Source organism: Strix aluco, chromosome 13 (assembly GCF_031877795.1).
Source record: "Strix aluco isolate bStrAlu1 chromosome 13, bStrAlu1.hap1, whole genome shotgun sequence".
NCBI classification, from domain to species: domain Eukaryota; kingdom Metazoa; phylum Chordata; class Aves; order Strigiformes; family Strigidae; genus Strix; species Strix aluco.
This window is the reverse complement of record NC_133943.1, coordinates 1,678,958-1,691,283: the sequence shown is the minus strand read 5'-3', so window position 1 is coordinate 1,691,283 and position 12,326 is coordinate 1,678,958.

The following is a 12,326-nucleotide window of genomic DNA, read 5'->3' as shown; positions in this document are numbered from 1 at the left end:
TCAGGGAAGCAAGGAATGTGGCTTTATCAAAACACATTGGAATGGGATCAGTTTTAAAACGGTATCTTAAATTTCCTGACAAAAATCCTCAAGAAAACATTTTGTAATGCTGAATTGCAATTACTCCTGCTATTAGTATCCTGGAAGTGCTTTCTATCCAACCATTTTCAGTATTAATTCAGAACTATCCTGTCATAGGGACAATTGATAGGCAATCAATTGGCATTCTACTGAACAATTTACATTTAGGGAAATAGATGAACTGTTACGGATTTTTAGACATTTAGTATCAGCTATGTAGCTCTTTAAAATGTGCGTCCTGTGAGTCGGTGGTATTCATTTATTGTATAAAATAAAAATACATATTGTATTTTCTTAAGTTCAGTAGAATCCAACTGTACTAGTTGGATCAGGGTCTTGCTGTGTGAGGAACTGTAGCAACAGGGTCAAAGGCCACCCTTGCTGAGAAAAGCTCACACTGACCTCAAGGCAAGATGCAAGGTGGGAACATGGAACAACAGAGTTTGTGGGGAGAAAATACAGGAATGTAACAGTAGGGAGAACAGATGGCTATACAAGTGTATATTTTAAGCAATTAATAGATGTATATACAATACAGCAATAAAAATCAGATGCTTTCAGGCGATGAGTATCCCAGATCTTGAATTAGAGGCATGTGACACGGAGGTGTTTCACCTCTGGCGGTGCACGATCAAGTCACAGCCAGGAGATACCAGAGCCAGAACTTCCTGCTGTGTGTCACAGAATATTTATAATAACAGGGAAGGTAACAACATCTGCTGGGTACAATGGCACCAATTAAATATCACACTGGGAAGGTCAGACACTGAGGGATTCTCTTAGACATAAACAATTCCAACTCATCGGGATTAATTACCATGTGACTAATTGTTGAATATTCTTGTAGCTCCTGTCTCCAGGCTCTGTAGTTGTAACATCTAAGGCTAGCGGCTGTTCCTGTATGTGTCATGTTTTCTCCTCTATCTGGCACTTCTTGCAGTATCTAATCATTGTCCTGTTTTGGATGATGCTCTGTGATAACCTGTGATTAATCATACCTGGCACCTTAGCTAAATTCTGATGTGTGATGCCTGGTATGTTATAAACGCAGCAGAGTTTGGCCCAAAAATTTGAATTTTGATGTCTGGCATCTCACTTTTAATGCAGAAAGTCAGACAGAAGAATTTCCTATTTTAGGATTGACTAAGAAATTTTCTTAAAAATATAAAATAGCTAAGAACAGCTATTTCAAATAATCCATGCTCTGTAATAAATTCCTGTCTGCTGATCCCTTTTTTACCTCAGTAACACTTAAAATCTGGGAGTAAATTACACCCTGATAGCAATATCTGCTTAACAACTTCTGGTGCTTCTAGCACCTGTGCATCTCTTCCAATGTTAATGCAGCAGAACTACAGTTTTCTTGGACTGGCCAATATAGCAAGATTTCTTATACATGCCAGATTACTCCATGGAGCGTGTGGGCTTTTTCTTTACAGATGTACCTTTTATGAGAACAATCCACTTAAAATCCTTCTACTTGAGGAGTTTGAAAGTGTTCTTGTGAGTTCAAGTCCGCAGGCTCCTACAGCCTGAAATCTCTGTTTCTCAGCCGTTCTTTCATTCGGCGGTAATTCGCGGCGGGGCTGACGAGTGCACCGCAGGGTGCGACTTCGAGACTCTCCAGACTAAATGTGCAGAGTCATTGCACGACGCTGGCTTCGCTGTTGGGGAGACGGTTCCAGGGAGCTGCTGCTGCTCAATGAACCGACTGCGCCCATAAATCCTGCCTTTGCACATTAGGTTGCTATTTAAAGTTGCAGTGTCATTAACCTATTTCTAAACGTGTTGGGCAGGGAAATTACTTTCCAAAATGTACCCCTCTCTAGGCAGGAAAGGGAGGAGGTACGCAGGCAACACAGGAGAAAAAAACGGGGGAAGTACTGAAGGTTCAGTGGCACCAACACTGAGCTGCCCTGTGTCAGCTCCTCAGACATCCTTCTCGCTATGCTCCCACCCCCCAGCACTTTTCTGTGCAGACTTATTATTTAAGAAACAAAGGTGTCACACTATTTGTTAAGGGTCTGTATGTGAAACTGGGAAATGTCAGAGCTTTCTTCCCATGGCACAGGAAGAACTGAGTCCATGAGTAAATGGTTAAAACTCCATTGCCAAGACTGCTGGCTGCTAGAGCCAGTTGCCCAAAGCTCTGATCAGTCTTCCAAAATGACTAGCAATAAAGTACCTGACAGTGCTAATGCTGGACAATAATCATGATAAACTGGGAGCACTAGAGATGGCGTCACCCGGCATTTTCTAAATGTGTGTTTTACTTTTTTCCCCTAGTTCTCTTGCAGAACATATCCGAAGAGAAATCAGTCACATCATGTATTCTGTACTGAAAAAAAAATTCAAATGAAAACACAATTAAAATTGGATATGGAAGTAATAGTAATTAAAAAAACCTCCAACTAACCAACCAAAACCAAAAAACCCCACAACAACAAAAAAACAACAACAAAAAAAAAAACGAAACAAAACAACCAACCCTCACTGGCTGCCGAATTCCTGTGTGTAGAGCTGTTAGCATTTTCAGCGTCAAAGCAAACAAAAAGTGAGAGACAGAAACACAGAAGGTCCTTATTCAGGCAAAACTGTAGGCTGGGAAAAACCCTCAGTGATAAGGAATATAGTCAATAGATTTGAATCACTCCCTGTGTAGGATTTCCTGCTTCCGCTCAGTTGTACCTTTGGTAACTACAAGTTTACACATGGTAGTACTTTAAGGTAACACATTAGAGTTGGCCAGCTCGCTTTGCCTCTCTGCAGAGGAAACAAGCTCACATGAAACTCCATGTAACTACTTTTGGGGACACAAACCAGTTCTTTTAAATTTGGCTCAGGTGTTTCTAAATAGCACTACAGTCGCAGCGTGGACACAGCCCAAGATACTGGAAAGTCTTTGTTCTGTTTTCAGTGTTTCCTAATTCAGAACAAAAAGTAAAAAGTTTGACACTGCCTATGAAATAAAATGTCTGAAAAAATGAAGCGATCTTACCAAAACATGGTTTATTTCTCTAATTAAAGCTTCTCGTGATGTAATTCTTTGGCCAGGGCATCTGCAGTTCGAATTTCCAGATGATAACCTAATTCTTCTGAAGAGACGATGCCACACCTGTAGAACAGCTCCAGACTGAAATCTGAGAGCAGGGCAGGGTGTCGGGGGTGGCGGAGCTTTACATCAGCACCTGGTAGAAAGTGGTTTACTGGAAAGTCTGGATTGGCGCTGGGCGGCTGCGCGTTTCGGCTGGGTCTGAATCCACCTGGGGTTACTGAATTGAATATTTTAAAAACGCAAAGGAGGGTTTTCTCAAAGCTTTAGGTTGGCCTAATGGAAAATACTGTCTCTACCATCAGAGCTTTCCTTATAAAACCTAAAATGAAGAAAATTCAAATGTTTCTCCTCATCACAAAAGCAAAACCAGAACAGCCAAGTGAAACAAGCAGTGAACCCTGAGCACGAACACGGTATCCTGCTGGTGGCATAAAGAACAAAACTCCTATTTCCCACCAGAGCATGGCCTGTACACTGCATTTACACGATGGTTTTCTCGCGTTGTGCCAATGTGGATTTCAGCGAACTGGCCTCATCGCAGCGTGTTTTAGCACATCAGGGTGGGGAAGCCCAGGTGAGATCCCATCTGTTGTGATATCTCAGATGACTTGCTTGTGAGAAGCAGAAATACGGGAATCCCTTCCTAGGCATAACATAAAGCAACACGAGCTCCAAATCCTTCCGTTGTTTCTCTGTCTCACAACTTCCCAAGCAAGATGGGTTCCCTCGTTCCCTCTTCTGTACATTTTCCTTGCAGTATGAATAGCTGAACATATTATGACATTATATTTACAGGCTGAAAAGTGTCTCCTCTTCTAGCAGAGTCACAAAAAGTATTTGTTTCAGCTACTTAACAGGTAATGGAAGATCTGGCAAAATTATTTATAATATATATACAATTAATACCAGTGTAGATCTAGGTCTGTTCCAGTAAAATCCTTGTAGAAGCTCAATATTTATATCAGTAACTAAGAGCAGAGCCTGGCTCTATGTATTAGAATTCCAGGCTTGCGTAATATCAGACACCTTTGGTACCCACTATATAAACAGACAATTTGAGGGTAGTGCAGAAAGCTGAAAGAAAAAAGATAGAAATGCCAGTTTGAACGGTGACTTGACATTCACATGAAGGAATCTTCTTGAGTCTCAAATCAGCTTAGTCTTGTAAAAATACACAGAAAGGGGTACTGCACCCCAAAAATCTGTAATCTATATGGATACTCAACCACAGTTCCCACAGAAATAAAAAGTCAAAAATAGGCTTTATTATTAGAATGCATTTAAATGAACTTAATTTATGATCTGTGAACTTGAGATGAACACCCCTTTTCTCGAGGGGGTAGCAGTGATGTAGTGTTGCTATGGGGCTGTGGTGTTATTCTGACTGTGCCCTCAGCGAGTGCCTGCCGGGTGACTGTTCCCCGCTCCAGCCTAGAAAACTCTGCCCTATTTTTAGATCCTCAGCTCACATTTCAGCGATCGCTAAGTATCTCTGCGTGTCAACAGATCCCAAATGTCTCCCGACGAAGCGTAAAGCATGTCGACGTAGGGGGGACGTCATTTGTGTGTGCGGTTTGTGGAGGCTTACGTCATTAAATATGTCACTGGAATGTATTAAATTGATTTAGAACAAATTCAGATGCTTTTCTTTCCTGGGCAGCCAGCCAGCGGGCTGTGGCGTACAAAGGAGCCTCGGCGGCAGGCGGAGGGGCCCGGGGCTGACGGCTGGGTGTGGGACGGTGTGGCCGTGAAGCCTGGCTGCCACTCCGAACCCGAACGGGATGAGAGGGGAGGGCTGTCACCTGCACCAAACGTGTGTGCACATCACACAAAATACTGGAACCTTTAGGAGGTTTGTGGGTTGTCTGGATGGAGAAAATAGGGGCTGAGTTCCTGCCTGGTGGCCAGCCACAGCCCTTCGCCCTTCAAGCTGGGCTCATGGGCCCCAGCTCCTGGATCTGTGAACAGCTGGAGTGCAGGTGCCATGGGGAAGGGTGTGACAAGGAGTGACCGTAGCCTCAATCCTCAACTTCTTAGGACTCGTGTGCTTTGGGATTACAGAGTTACTGGGTACCGCCGCCGCTTCCAGTTATTGTGGGAACCATTTCACAGAATCCCATCTATACACTTACGCTGCTTCATCTTTAAAGCTGTTTTCTTCCTCCCAGCTCTCTTTAGCAGGCTTTCCAAAGCCTGACTGATCCGATTGCTTCAGGATCCCCAATTTCTGAACTAATTCATTGGTGATCAGTTTAACCTGATAAACCAGATTGGTTTATCCATTTGTTCATGTCAGCTGTTCTTTAGTTTAAGGACTTACTTCCATCCCTGCTGTGCCTACAGGCAGTGACTGTATCCCCTCTTGTATTCATTTCAGCTGTACGAGGGCAATCTCCATCTGTAATGCCAACTGCCCATTCCCCTGACCGTCACAGGGTCCCTTCTAGGCGTCTCCTCAATGGAATGACAAAATGCCACTAACACTTTCCTGTCTCAGCTGGAGACACCTCATGCATCTCAAGATACTTTCTACTTCATATTTGCATGATACTTTCCACCCACAGCCATCCTCTGATCAGCCAGGTTAGATGCAAATCATTCTCCTCTCCCAGTATTTCCTGCTGATATGCTCCCAGTTTCTAACAGATTTTTTTCGCTCTTAGTTCATGTGTGCATGACCTTAATCTTTGCACCATTGAATTTCATTCCAGTCTTACTACTCCAGTCACTGGGATCATACAGTTTTTCATTGATAATACCTCTTAATTTTATGTCACATCAAAAAACTTAATCACAATGTTTAAATTTCTCCCCTAAAGCCTTGCATTCTGTGAAGGGAGGTACACTTGCATGTAGCAGTTATCGGTTTTTTCTTTAACACAGCCACTGTTTCATATTTTGAAATTATATGACACCATCCTTACTTTATCAGTATGTCAAATATTCTGTCTGCTGGACTTGCAGCTTGGTTCAGTGCCTCCAGAATTCAGTGGGGAGGCTGACACAGTATTTACAACCTGTCCGAATAAAGCCTCTCGCATTTTCCTGCCATGTTTCATGGACCAACACACTGAGAAGTATCTTCCATGTTTAAAATCTTGTGGGCAGGCTGCCCCGAGGCACTAATTTCCAGTGTTAGGAAGTATATGCAAAACTATGAACTAGCCTTAATTATACAACTATGATGTGTGCGTTCATATACAACATCCAGGAGCAAATAATTGTTTCAGGAAATATTTGTATATTCTTTAGACTTACATGTATGTTGCTACAGTGTAATGTAACTTTCCAGTATTGGGTTTTTTTTGTATCTGTTTTTCCTCCTTTTTTCTATTTGCTTTTATTATGTTTCTTTGGGAAATTTTCAGTTGTTTGTTTTGGGTTTTGTTTGGCGGGCAATTACCCAGCTCTGATACTTCAGTAGCTGTGATGGCTTAATTTGTAAACACATTAAATGTAATTATCTTTCAAGTTTGATGGAAAACTATGGAAATCACAAGAGGGAAATTTATCTTTCCAACACTTGTTTCACTGCAAATTCTCGAGATAACTGAAGTGGTAAAAACGGCTCCCGAGTAACTTTTCGTAGCACAGTGAGGTAGGATTTTCTGAGAACTGTGTTATATGTGGTACAATTTGTAGCAGAGGTCGGGGCAACATGATACTCCAGATGCCCTCAGCTGAGGAGATTGCAAAGCCCATTTCTATCTGGATATCCCAGAATAGCACTATGAACCATACATTAGATGACATGCAATGACTATTTACAGCAGCCCAAAGAATAGCCTGTGACAGCTACCAGCTAGGACTTATTTTAAGCCCGTATTCATTTTGGTGTTTGGCTGGCATTAATGAATTGCAAGACATGCCACTGTAAACAGAGACTGAAGATACTGGGCGTACGCTGCGACACACCGTAGTGGCAGATTTGCAGTATGGAAGCACTTCCACTGAAATCGTACATCTATTTTGCATACAGATAATAGAAAAAGGAGGATGTGTAATCTGCTCAGGCAAGGATTTATCTGTGAAGCACCCCAGAGGAGCAACTCTGGGGAGAGCCTGGAGGCTGCAGACTGAGATCGGGACTGACTCCGGCCCAGATCAAGTAAACCACTGGCTGAAAGCACGATGAGGATACTTTGAGGAACAGACAAAATCACCCATAGTGTACAAATTAACATAGATGCATCAGTCTCTTCCCCATTTTTTTTATACCCACGGTTTCTGAGGATTACATATTTGTAATGCCTGCCACGCTACAGAAGACCCATTTGCAGCTCAGAGCAGCGAAATGGTATTAAGTACATCAACAGCAATTTATTCCTTCTTTAAAAAGACAGCCATGAGGTTTAGGCCACGTTATCATTACATTTTGAATACATTCTCTGACTTGTATGTAGCAGCAGTTGATCAAATATATAACTGAATTCTGAAAGTCCTGAGCGTATCATGTGATTATGTGAAACTTTAATGCTTTTGCTGTTTTGTTTACATTATCTTCAAAAGTCTAAGAATTCCTGAGATATTTTGTTCTTAGAATAGCCGCCATCTATTTTAAAAGGGACAAGCTGCATCTTCAACAGCCCTTTTTTTATGATTCTTCTTCTGGGTTTTTCTCCTTAATTTAAAATAAAATTACTGATTATTGTGATAACAAGAGAGAACAAAAAGTATTCAGCTATTTATCACTTTACTGATAAGCAACAAAGTAGCAACATACACAATACATTCCAAATGACAAACACAGTGTTCAAATAAGGAATATTTATATCCGATAGGGATTCACAGATTCTGTATTTAAGTGCATAAGAAAAAGAGAAGTTACTTGCTTGGAAGAAGACAAAGTCTGCCTTGATGTAAGAAATTAAATTACTTCCTTAAATTAATGTGGCAAGGTGCTCTGCTACCTCATAGTTGATTTTTTGCCTTGATATTTCTTAATGTACTGAGACATTTCCCCTCGTCATACACCTCCGTTAAAAGCAAATGTATCAGTGCTGTAAACCCCATTTGAAAATGTGCTAGAAAGCTTGTGAAAACAATGATAAACTTGCAGATTTCTCCCCATAATTTCTGGCATGTCAGGTATATTTATTCTTGATTTTCATGGCCCATGTCTTCTGGAATAATTAGATCCCATGATACAGTTCTAAAAATATAATATAATAAATGCCTCCATTAATTAAAAGCTTAAAACTTAAAATTCACTGGCCAGTGAATTCCAGACCATTAGTAACTCAATTTCAAAAGCAAATGGACAGTGTAACAGAGAAAGGCTTAACCAACATGAGGACTTCAGTGCACACCCGAGCAGAGGATACATCTGTGGGACACCACCAAACAAATCCCAGCTTTGAAGTTAATTGAAGCAAACGTGCATGCTCTAGACATGCTTCCTAAGCACCCGCAGAGAATCACAGCAAATTTTCTGCCTCTATACTGGATCCAAGAGTTTGTATTTGTTTGCCAGGTGAGGGAGCGTGGGGCAGCAGAGTCAATAGGACATTTGGGCTACAGCAGGACGGGGACGCACATCCGTGTCCTCCCAGGGATCCGGTCAAACGTACCTCTGACCGAACGCTACAGTGCCGTGGGTGGAGGGTATCAAACCCATACCACAGAGGATATAAAAGGTAACGAAACTTGTGTCTATTCTTTCTTTAGTGCCTTACCATTGCACTGGGGAATGGACAGAAATGCAGTTGAAGAATGTGCTTTCAGATCAGGCTGCCCATTATTCCAGACATTTTTTTCTGCCTACTCTTTGTTTCTCCTTTTTTTTCCCCTCACTTCTCCTTCCTTCTCTACGCATTTTACCCACCACATTGGCATAGGCAGGCTTCATTTCCCAGTTTATTTTCCATGCAAACATAAGCAATAAAGAAATTAAGACTTACCTTTTGACTGTGATTTGTCTTTAGATTGCTCCTCTGATAGTAATTGTCACTCCCTAATAGCAATTGTTTCAGGCTGTTACAAATTTAGGAAACAACAACACTGGTTTATTCTGAACTCCCACCTGGAAAGATCACTGCCACCCTGAAGGCTAGAAATATTGACCAAGGCCTGATCTCAGTGAGCGTATCTATATTGGAGATTGGATTCAGATCAGACGAAGATGCTTTTGTTACTCTGATTCCTTTCCTTATTTGTCAAACATGTCTAGCTGGTTGAACACAACCTGGATCCCCCATGGGGAAGGTGAACCATGCGGGAGCAGAAGAGTGAACACTGCCCGCAGTGCTCCCCAGGCTGCAGAGGAAGGTGCCCGGACCGTTGGTGAGCTGGCTCACAGCACCATTCCTGAAACCATCCACGTGCGCGGCTTCCTTCAGGCTCAGGATGGGAAGCTGCTTCACCATACTGACACCCCAAAAAGGGGACGCTCACCAAATTAAGTATAAATGCCTTGGTACTGGGTGACATGCACGGTTTTCCGTAGGATTCTCAGCGCTCTCAGCAATGACTTGTTTTTATAACATGCTGAAAGTGAAAAATCTGTGGCAAAAGGAACAGACAGTCTGGATTCAAAGAGGATTCACCAGAAGTTATAGGAGGGGGCAAAAATATCCAAAAAAGCACATACGGAATAAAAACCCCACATATATAGAATCAGCTACTTACCATGCCTTCAAAAGTCAAGCACTGTCAAACTCACAGGTAAAATCCAGGAAGTTGAGTTACCCCAACAGGTACTTTGCTGTTTCATTCTACAGTCGCTCTCTCCACTGAAAATTAGTCTTAATCAGGGAAGAAATGATAAAGCCTTATTAAAGAATATACGTTACAAGAGTTCAGGATAAGTTATGTGTCTTTCAGCTGACATCAAATCCTAATTTTTTCTTAGAAATACTTATTACAGTCTTTTCATGTTTTGTACATTCAAAGTCTCACTTTTTACAAGAAAAAACATTCAGAAAATAGAGGAGAGTGGGGAGAATCATGGAATCTGTTCCACTTTAGATGACTACATCACGACAACTCAGGTTTGGAGTTGATTTATTTATTTTTCCTCCAGCCAGGGGGGTTGTGTGTGGTAACCAGAACTGCCTGTTTGGGCTGCGGGGTCCCTCTCGCCCACCTTCCTCCCGTCCCCAGGGGCAGCATCCTTGGTGAGGTCCCCAGCCTGTGTTCTAGCCCAGGGTCAGCAGTCACATGTGGCAGGGAGCTGGTGGGAGCCCGTCGGGGCTCCAGGGCTCCAGGCACTCCGACACCGATCCCCTCTGATGCTGGCCCCTCTGCCGGCAGAGTCTCTCCTTTTGGGAACAAAGTTTTAAAAAAAAAATAGGAAACTGGGTGATGTTCTTTCCCGCTGTTCATTGTGCCGTGGGGACGTGTTGTACAATATTCTCCATGCGGAGCCGCGGGCTGGTTTTGTTCCTTGGCACCTCACTCTACGCTCAAGGACATCCGAGGTGAAACACTTCGTTATTATTCTGTCATTAGCACCGTGATGCAATTCCCAGCCCACCGGCAGCTGCCAGAGCGGCGTCACCCAGCACGCTGCCAGGAATCGCAAACGCGCGGGGCTGAGGCCACTCAACAGCCTCCGGGGCAAGAGTCCTTCCTGCTTTAAATATTGAATTTCTCTGCCATGTGTTTTCTGTATCATTAAAACAAGGAGTGGTGATGTAAATATAGGGGCTGGGAATTTGGAAACGTACTGTTTATAACACATTACATTGCAGTATTTTAGGCAGGTTTTATCTCAGAATTAAGAGCATTCCCAAACATTAAGTTTCACAAAGTCCATGAATGTAAGATAAGTATCAGAATTACGCTTGTGTTTGGGTGAATCTGCCAATTCCTTGTGCTTTCTTTCCAAAACATTCCCCTCAGCAAAACTCTCCCTCACCTCCTCACTGCTGGGAGGAGCAGCCCCGCTGTTGGGGTCCCAGCAGAGCAGTTGGTCCACCCCCCCCTCAACCCGCTGCCACCACCACTGGGACTATGGACATGCTGATGCTTTTAGGGACTTTTTTTTTTTAATTTATTTTAGCTTTTTAAAGATTCCTGATCCCTAAAAAGGACTTTTCTCCAGCACGCTCACAAAGCACTTGGTGGCCAAACACTGCCCTGGAACACATAATGTAACTATATAAATACATACTGCAGTGAGAGTGGCCCAAGCCCTGAAGATGGATAGACTAATATTAAAGTTTTATGTGTTGATTAGAGCGTGACTGTACTGCAAATCCTGCTGGATATAATGCAATCACACACTAAATTTTATTGGTAGCATTGATGGAACCAAACTGTCTTTTAACCACATTCTCAAATTCTGAAACCATGAATCCAGCCTTGGATTTTCTTCTGTAATTCAGAAATGGTCAAACCCACTGGTGGATCGTTTGGCCCAATCATGTTTGAACCATGGAGGGCTCCTGTTTTACCCGAGAATTCCCACGTGGAGAAAGGTTTAATGAGGACCAAATACTTCTGTGTGTGCATATGTATGGTCTAGATGTGGTGGTTTTATCCTTGCACCTTCTGCTTGGAGTTGCCGAGGAGATCTAGGAAGGAACAGCAAATGACAGTTTACCTCCTTATTGCTGTAAAAGTTGGCAGATGCGTAAAAGATGAATGCCACACGGATGCTATCAAATACCCTTTAGCAAGCCACGAAATATTGTCAATGAGGGTTTCATTAATTTTGTTAGTACTTCAAGGTTTTAAAATAGAAAAAAATGAGATTTCGTTGTAACTTTGGGAGCACTGAGGTAGAATCACCGGTGTGCTCCCCTTGAATTGATAGGCCACCAAATGACAATAGCCTAACGGCAAATATAAATACTCAAGGGGCGTTTAGGTCCTTTTCTGCAAAACCTGTGTGTGCCTTCAGAAACTGTGATTTTATTTTTTTAAATCTCATGGCACGCTGTTTTCGTTCAAGCCCCATCTGTTATAATCTGGTGGTTACATCACAGGGGAAAAAAAAAATAAATAAAATGGCCTATTTGCACTGAAAGCCACGAACACCTTCGTAAAGCCTCAAACGCGAAAGGAAGTAATACCACAAAGACCTCTGCAGTGCTGCCAAGTTCTGACTTCATCGCATTTTTCTCCATTTCTGACGAGATGATGGCAAGAAAAAACACCCTCCGCACAGGAGAAAGGGGCGGGGCAGCCCCCGCTGAGTGGGCGTGACCGCCGCCGAGTGGGCGTGGCCCTTGTCCGACCCCGCCCC